A 9,785-nucleotide genomic window follows, 5' to 3' on the forward strand; every position below is an offset into this window, starting at 1 on the left:
TGAATCAAATGAAAGTCAAATCCATTCTACAAAGTTAATTGAGTCAAAAGAAAGTTAAACTTAATCAAACAAAGTTAATTGAATCAAATGAAAGTTAAATGCATTCAACAAAGCTAATTGAATCAAATGAAAGTCAAAAGCATTCAACAAAGCTAATTGAATCAAATGAAAGTCAAACACATTCAAACAAAGCTTTATGAATCAAATGAAAGTCTAATGCATTCTACAAAGCTAATTGAATCAAATAAAAGTCAAACACATTCAAAAAAAGCTTTTTGAATAAAATGAAAGTCAAATGCATTCAACAAAGCTAATTGAATCAAATGAAAGTCAAATCCATTCCACAAAGCTTATTGAATCTAATGAAAGTCAAACATATTCAAACAAAGCTTTATGAATCAAATGAAAGTCAACTGCTTTCAACAAAGCTAATTGAATCAAATGAAAGTCAAATCCATTCTACAAAGTTAATTGAGTCAAAAGAAAGTTAAACTTAATCAAACAAAGTTAATTGAATGAAATGAAAGTTAAATGCATTCAACAAAGCTAATTGAATCAAATGAAAGTTAAAAGCATTCAAAAAAGCTAATTGAATCAAATTAAAGTCAAACACATTCAAACAAAGCTTTATGAATCAAATGAAAGTCTAATGCATTCTACAAAGCTAATTGAATCAAATAAAAGTCAAACACATTCAAAAAAAGCTTTTTGAATAAAATGAAAGTCAAATGCATTCAACAAAGCTAATTGAATCAAATGAAAGTCAAATCCATTCCACAAAGCTTATTGAATCTAATGAAAGTCAAACATATTCAAACAAAGGTAATTTAATCAAATGAAAGTGTAATGCATTCTACAAACCTAATTGTATCAAATGAAAGTCAAACACATTCAAATAAAGCTTTTTTAATTAAATGAAAGTCTAATGCATTCAACAATGCTAATTGAATCAAATGAAAGTCAAATCCATTCTACAAAGCTTATTGAATCAGATGAAAGTCAAACACATTCAAGCAGTGCTAATTGAATCAAATGAAAGTGTAATGCATTATACAAAGCTAATTGTATCAAATGAAAGTCAAACACATTGAAACAAACCTTTTAGAATCTAATTAAAGTCAAATGCATTCAAAAAAGCTTTTAGAGTCAAATGTAAGTAAAATCCTTTAAACAAAGCTAATTGAATAAAATGAAAGTCAAATGCATTCTACAAAGCTAATTGAATCAAATGAAAGTCAAACACATTCAAACAAAGCTTTTTGAATCGTATGAAAGTCAAATGCATGCAACAAAGCTAATTGAATAAAATGAAAGTCAAATGCATTCCACAAAGCTAATTGAATCAAATGAAAGTTAAACTCAATCAAACGAAGCTAATTGAATGAAATGAAAGTCAAACACATTCAAACAAAACTTTTGGGATCAAATGAAAGTCAAATGCATTCAACAAAGCTAATTGAATCAAATGAAAATCAAAAACTTTCAACAAAGATAATTGAATTTAATGAAAGTCAAACACATTCAAACAAAGCTTTTTGAATCAACTGAAAGTAAAATGCTTTCAACAAAGATAATTGAATCAAATGAAAGTCAAATGCATTCTACAAAGCTAATTGAATCAAATGAAATTCAAACACATTCAAACAAAGATTTTTGAATCTTATGAAAGTCAAATGCATTCAACAAAGCTAATTGAATTAATTAAAATTCAAATGTATTCTACAAGCTAATTAAATCAAATGAAAGTCAAACACATTTAGACAAAGCTTTATAAATTAAATGAAAGTCAAATGCATTCAATAAAGGTAATTGAATCAAATGAAAGTTAAACACAGTCAAACAAAGCTTTTTGAATCAAATGAAAGTCAAACACATTAAAACAAAGCTTTTTGAAAAAAATGTAAGTCAAATCCAGTCAATAAAGCTAATGGAATCAAATGAAAGTCAAATGCATTCTAAAAAGCTAATTGAGTCAATAGAAAGTTAAACACAATCAAACAAAGCTAATTGAATTTAATAAAAGTCAAACACAATCAACCAAAGCTAATAGAATCAAATGAAAGTCAAACAAATTCAAACAAAGATTTTTGAATCAAATGAAAGTCAAAAGCTTTCAACAAAGCTAATTGAATCAAATGAAAGTCAAATGCATTCTACAAAGCTAATTGAATCAAATGAAAGTCAAACACATTCAAACAAAGCTTTTTGAATCATATGAAAGTCCAATGCATTCAACAATGCTAATTAAATCATTTAAAAGTCAAATGCATTCTACAAAGCTAATTAAATCAAATAAAAGTCAAAAACATTCAAACAAAGCTTTTTTAATCTAATGAAAGTCAAATGCATTCAACAAAGCTAATTAAATAAAATGAAACTCAAATGCATTCTACAAAGCTAATCGAATCAAATGAAAGTCAAACACATTCAAAAAAAGCTTTTTGAATCATATGAAAGTCAAATGCATTCAACAAAGCTAATTGAATCAATTGAAAGTCAAATGCATTCTATAAAGCTAATTGAATCAAATGAAAGTCAAACACATCTAAATAAAGCTTTTTAAATCTAATGAAAGTCAAATGCATTCAACAAAGCTAATTGAATCAAATGAAAGTCAAACAAATTCAAACAAAGCTTTTTAAATCAAATGAAAGTCAAATGCATTCAATAAAGCTAATTGAATCAAATAAAAGTTAAACACAGTCAAACAAAGCTTTTTGAATCAAATGAAAGTCAAACACATTAAAACAAAGCTTTATGAAAAAAATGTAAGTCAAATCCAGTCAATAAAGCTAATGGAATCAAATGAAAGTCAAATGCATTCTAAAAAGCTAATTGAGTCAATAGAAAGTTAAACACAATCAAACAAAGCTAATTGAATTTAATAAAAGTTAAACACAATCAACCAAAGCTAATGGAATCAAATGAAAGTCAAACAAATTCAAACAAAGGTTTTTAATCAAATGAAAGTCAAAAGCTTTCAACAAAGCTAATTGAATCAAATGAAAGTCAAATGCATTCTACAAAGCTAATTGAATCAAATGAAAGTCAAACACATTCAAACAAAGCTTTTTTAATCATATGAAAGTCCAATGCATTCAACAATGCTAATTAAATCATTTAAAAGTCAAATGCATTCTACAAAGCTAATTAAATCAAATAAAAGTCAAAAACATTCAAACAAAGCTTTTTTAATCTAATGAAAGTCAAATGCATTCAACAAAGCTAATTGAATAAAATGAAACTCAAATGCATTCTACAAAGCTAATCGAATCAAATGAAAGTCAAACACATTCAAAAAAAGCTTTTTGAATCATATGAAAGTCAAATGCATTCAACAAAGCTAATTGAATCAATTGAAAGTCAAATGCATTCTATAAAGCTAATTGAATCAAATGAAAGTCAAACACATCCAAATAAAGCTTTTTAAATCTAATGAAAGTCAAATGCATTCAACAAAGCTAATTGAATCAAATGAAAGTCAAACAAATTCAAACAAAGCTTTTTAAATCAAATGAAAGTCAAATGCATTCAATAAAGCTAATTGAATCAAATAAAAGTTAAACACAGTCAAACAAAGCTTTTTGAATCAAATGAAAGTCAAACACGTTCAAAGAAAGCTTTTCAAATCCAATGTAAGTCTAATGCATTCAACAAAGCTATTTGAATCAGATGAAAGTCAAATGCTTTCAACAAAGCTAATTGAATCAAATGAATGTCAAATCCATTCTACAATGCTAATTGAATCAAATGAAAGTCAAACACATTCAAACATAGCTAATTGAATCAAATGAAAGTCAAATGCATTCTACGAAGCTAATTGAATCAAAATAAAGTCAAACAAATTCAAACAAAGCTTTTTGAATCAAATGAAAGTCAAATGCATTCAATAAAGCTAATTGAATCAAATGAAAGTCAAATGTATTCTAAAAAGCTAATTGATTCAAATGAAAGTCAAACACAGTCAAACAAAGCTTTTTGAATCAAATGAAAGTCAAACACATTAAAACAAAGCTTTATGAAAAAAATGTAAGTCAAATCCAGTCAATAAAGCTAATGGAATCAAATGAAAGTCAAATGCATTCTAAAAAGCTAATTGAGTCAATAGAAAGTTATACACAATCAAACATAGCTAATTGAATTTAATAAAAGTTAAACACAATCAACCAAAGCTAATAGAATCAAATGAAAGTCAAACAAATTCAAACAAAGATTTTTGAATCAAATGAAAGTCAAAAGCTTTCAACAAAGCTAATTGAATCAAATGAAAGTCAAATGCATTCAATAAAGCTGATAGAATCAAATGAAAGTCAAACAAATTCAAACAAAGCTTTTTGAATCAAATGAAAGTCAAAAGCTTTTAACAAAGCTAACTGAATCAAATGAAAGTCAAATGCATTCTACAAAGCTAATTGAATCAAATGAAAGTCAAACACATTCAAACAAAGCTTTTTGAATCATATGAAAGTCAAATGCATTCAACAATGCTAATTAAATCAATTAAAAGTCAAATGCATTCTACAAAGCTAATTAAATCAAATAAAAGTTAAACACAGTCAAACAAAGCTTTTTGAATTATATGAAAGTCAAATGCATTCAACAATGCTAATTAAATCAAATGAAAGTCAAATGCATTCTACAAAGCTAATTGAATCAAATTAAAGTCAAACAAATTCAAACAAAGCTTTTTGAATCAAATGAAAGTCAAATGCATTCAATAAAGCTAATTGAATCAAATGAAAGTCAAATGCATTTTACAAAGCTAATTGAATCAAATGAAAATCAAACACATAAAAACAAAACTTTTTGAATCAAAAGAAAGTCAAACACGTTCAAACAAAGCTTTTCAAATCCAATGTAAGTCTAATGCATTCAACAAAGCTATTTGAATCAGATGAAAGTCAAATGCTTTCAAAAAAGCTAATTGAATCAAATGAATGTCAAATCCATTCTACAATGCTAATTGAATCAAATGAAAGTCAAACACATTCAAACATAGCTAATTGAATCAAATGAAAGTCAAATGCATTCTACGAAGCTAATTGAATCAAAATAAAGTCAAACAAATTCAAACAAAGCTTTTTGAATCAAATGAAAGTCAAATGCATTCAATAAAGCAAATTGAATCAAATGAAAGTCAAATGTATTCTAAAAAGCTAATTGATTTAAATGAAAGTCAAACACATTCAAACAAAGCTTTTTGAATCAAATGAAAGTCAAATGCTTTCAACAAAGCTAATTGAATAAAATGAAAGTCAAATGCATTTTACAAACCTAATTGAATCGAATGAGAGCCAAACACATTCAAACAAAGCTAGTTGAATTAAATGAAAGTCTAATGCATTCTACAAAACTAATTGAATCAAATGAAAGTCAAACACATTCAAAAAAAGCTAGTTGAATTAAATGAAAGTCTAATGCTTTCAACAAAGCTAATTGAATCAAATGAATGTCAAATCCATTCTACAATGCTAATTGAATCAAATGAAAGTCAAACACATTCAAACATAGCTAATTGAATCAAATGAAAGTCAAATGCATTCAACAAAGCTAATTGAATCAAATGAAAGTCAAATGTATTCTAAAAAGCTAATTGAATCAAATGAAAGTCAAACACATTCAAACAAAGCTTTTTGAATCAAATGAAAGTCAAATACTTTCAACAAAGCTAATTGAATCAAATGAAAGTCAAATGCATTTTACAAAGCTAATTGAATCAAATGAAAATCAAACACATTAAAACAAAACTTTATGAATCAAAAGAAAGTCAAACACATTTAAACAAAGCTTTTCAAATCCAATGTAAGTCAAATGCATTCTATGAAGCTATTTGAATCAGATGAAAGTCAAATACATTCAAACAAAGCTTTTTGAATCAAATGAAAGTCAAATGCTTTCAACAAAGCTAATTGAATCAAATGAAAGTCAAATCCATTCTACAATGCTAATTGAATCAAATGAAAGTCAAACACATTCAAACATAGCTAATTGAATCAAATGAAAGTCAAATGCATTCTACAAAGCTAATTGAATCAAATTAAAGTCAAACAAATTCAAACAAAGCTTTTTGAATCAAATGAAAGTCAAATGCATTCAATAAAGCTAATTGAATCAAATGAAAGTCAAATGTTTTCTAAAAAGCTAATTAAATCAAATGAAAGTCAAACACATTCAAACAAAGCTTTTTGAATCAAATGAAAGTCAAATGCTTTCAACAAAGCTAATTGAATCAAATGAAAGTTAAATGCATTCAACAAAGCTAATTGAATCAAATGAAAGTCAAAAGCATTCTACAAAGCTAATTGAATCTAATGAAAGTCAAACACATTGAAACAAAGCTTTATGATTCAAATGAAAGTCTAATGCATTCTACAAAGCTAATTGAATCAAATAAAAGTCAAAAAAAGCTTTTTGAATAAAATGAAAGTCAAATGCATTCAACAAAGCTAATTGAATCAAATGAAAGTCAAATCCATTCCACAAAGCTTATTGAATCTAATGAAAGTCAAACATATTCAAACAAAGGTAATTGAATCAAATGAAAGTGTAATGCATTCTACAAACCTAATTGTATCAAATGAAAGTCAAACACATTCAAATAAAGCATTTTGAATTAAATGAAAGTCTAATGCATTCAACAATGCTAATTGATTTAATTAAAATTCAAATGTATTCTACAAGCTAATTAAATCAAATGAAACTCAAACACATTTAGACAAAGCTTTTTAAATCAAATGAAAGTCAAATGCATTCAATAAAGCTAATTGAATCAAATGAAAGTCAAACACAGTCAAACAAAGCTTTTTGAATCAAATGAAAGCCAAACACATTCAAACAAAGCTTTTTGAATCAAATGTAAGTCAAATCCATTCAACAAAGCTAATTGAATCAAATGAAAGTCAAATACATTCTACAAAGCTAATTAAGTCAATTGAAAATTAAACACAATCAAACAAAGGTAATTGAATCAAATGAAAGTCAAACACAATCAACCAAAGCTAATTGAATCAAATGAAAGTCAAACACATTCAAATAAAGCTTTTTGAATCAAATGAAAGTCAAAAACTTTCAACAAAGCTAATTGAATCAATTGAAAGTGAAATGCATTTTACAAAGCTTATTGAATCTAATGAAAGTCAAACATATTCAAACAAAGGTAATTGAATCAAATGAAAGTGTAATGCATTCTACAAACCTAATTGTATCAAATGAAAGTCAAACACATTCAAATAAAGCTTTTTGAATTAAATGAAAGTCTAATGCATTCAACAATGCTAATTGATTTAATTAAAATTCAAATGTATTCTACAAGCTAATTAAATCAAATGAAAGTCAAACACATTTAGACAAAGCTTTTTAAATCAAATGAAAGTCAAATGCATTCAATAAAGCTAATTGAATCAAATGAAAGTCAAACACAGTCAAACAAAGCTTTTTGAATCAAATGAAAGCCAAACACATTCAAACAAAGCTTTTTGAATCAAATGTAAGTCAAATCCATTCAACAAAGCTAATTGAATCAAATGAAAGTCAAATACATTCTACAAAGCTAATTAAGTCAATTGAAAATTAAACACAATCAAACAAAGGTAATTGAATCAAATGAAAGTCAAACACAATCAACCAAAGCTAATTGAATCAAATGAAAGTCAAACACATTCAAATAAAGCTTTTTGAATCAAATGAAAGTCAAAAGCTTTCAACAAAGCTAATTGAATCAATTGAAATTGAAATGCATTTTACAAAGCTAATTGAATCAAATGAATGTCAAACACATTCAAACAAAACTTTATGAATCAAATGAAAGTCAAACACATTCAAACAAAGCTTTTTTAATCTAATGAAAGTCAAATCCATTCAACAAAGATAATTGAATAAAATAAAAGTCAAACCCATTCAAACAAAGCTTCTTGAATCAAATGAAAGTCAAATGCTTTCAACAAAGCTAATTGAATCAAATGAAAGTCAAATCCATTCTACAAAGCTTATTGAATCAAATGAAAGTCAAACACATTCAAACAAAGGTAATTGAATCAAATGAAAGTGTAATGCATTCTACAAACCTAATTGTATCAAATGAAAGTCAAACACATTTAAATAAAGCTTTTTGAATCAAATGAAAGTCAAAAGCATTCTACAAAGCTAATTGAATCAAATGAAAGTCAAACACATTCAAACAAAGCTTTATGAATCAAATGAAAGTCATATGCTTTCAACAAAGCTAATTGAATCAAATGAAAGTCAAAACCATTCAAACAAAGGTAATTGAATCAAATGAAAGTGTAATGCATTCTACAAAACTAATTGAATCAAATGAAAGTCAAACACATTCAAAAAAAGCTAATTGATTCAAATGAAAGTCAAACACATTCAAACAAAGCTTTTTGAATCAAATGAAAGTCAAATGCTTTCAACAAAGCTAATTGAATAAAATGAAAGTCAAATGCATTTTACAAACCTAATTGAATCGAATGAGAGCCAAACACATTCAAACAAGGCTAGTTGATTTAAATGAAAGTCTAATGCATTCTACAAAACTAATTGAATCAAATGAAAGTCAAACACATTCAAAAAAAGCTTTTTGAATTAAATGAAAGTCAAATGCATTCAACAAAGCTAATTGAATCAAATGAAAGTCAAATGTATTCCAAAAAGCTAATTGAATCAAATGAAAGTCAAACACATTCAAACAAAGCTTTTTGAATCAAATGAAAGTCAAATACTTTCAACAAAGCTAATTGAATCAAATGAAAGTCAAATGCATTTTACAAAGCTAATTGAATCAAATGAAAATCAAACACATTAAAACAAAACTTTTTGAATCAAAAGAAAGTCAAACACATTTAAACAAAGCTTTTCAAATCCAATGTAAGTCAAATGCATTCAACAAAGCTATTTGAATCAGATGAAAGTCAAATACATTCAAACAAAGCTTTTTGAATCAAATGAAAGTCAAATGCTTTCAACAAAGCTAATTGAATCAAATGAAAGTCAAATCCATTCTACAATGCTAATTGAATCACATGAAAGTCAAACACATTCAAACATAGCTAATTGAATCAAATGAAAGTCAAATGCATTCTACAAAGCTAATTGAATCAAATTAAAGTCAAACAAATTCAAACAAAGCTTTTTGAATCAAATGAAAGTCAAATGCATTCAATAAAGCTAATTGAATCAAATGAAATTCAAATGTTTTCTAAAAAGCTAATTAAATCAAATGAAAATCAAACACATTCAAACAAAGCTTTTTGAATCAAATGAAAGTCAAATGCTTTCAACAAAGCTAATTGAATCAAATGAAAGTTAAATGCATTCAACAAAGCTAATTGAATCAAATGAAAGTCAAAAGCATTCTACAAAGCTAATTGAATCTAATGAAAGTCAAACACATTCAAACAAAGCTTTATGATTCAAATGAAAGTCTAATGCATTCTACAAAGCTAATTGAATCAAATAAAAGTCAAACACATTCAAAAAAAGCTTTTTGAATAAAATGAAAGTCAAATGCATTCAACAAAGCTAATTGAATCAAATGAAAGTAAAATCCATTCCACAAAGCTTATTGAATCTAATGAAAGTCAAACATATTCAAACAAAGGTAATTGAATCAAATGAAAGTGTAATGCATTCTACAAACCTAATTGTATCAAATGAAAGTCAAACACATTCAAATAAAGCTTTTTGAATTAAATGAAAGTCTAATGCATTCAACAATGCTAATTGATTTAATTAAAATTCAAATGTATTCTACAAGCTAATTAAATCAAATGAAAGTCAAACAC

The sequence above is a fragment of the Chenopodium quinoa genome, unplaced genomic scaffold (assembly GCF_001683475.1).
Source record: "Chenopodium quinoa cultivar QQ74 unplaced genomic scaffold, ASM168347v1, whole genome shotgun sequence".
NCBI lineage: Eukaryota > Viridiplantae > Streptophyta > Magnoliopsida > Caryophyllales > Amaranthaceae > Chenopodium > Chenopodium quinoa.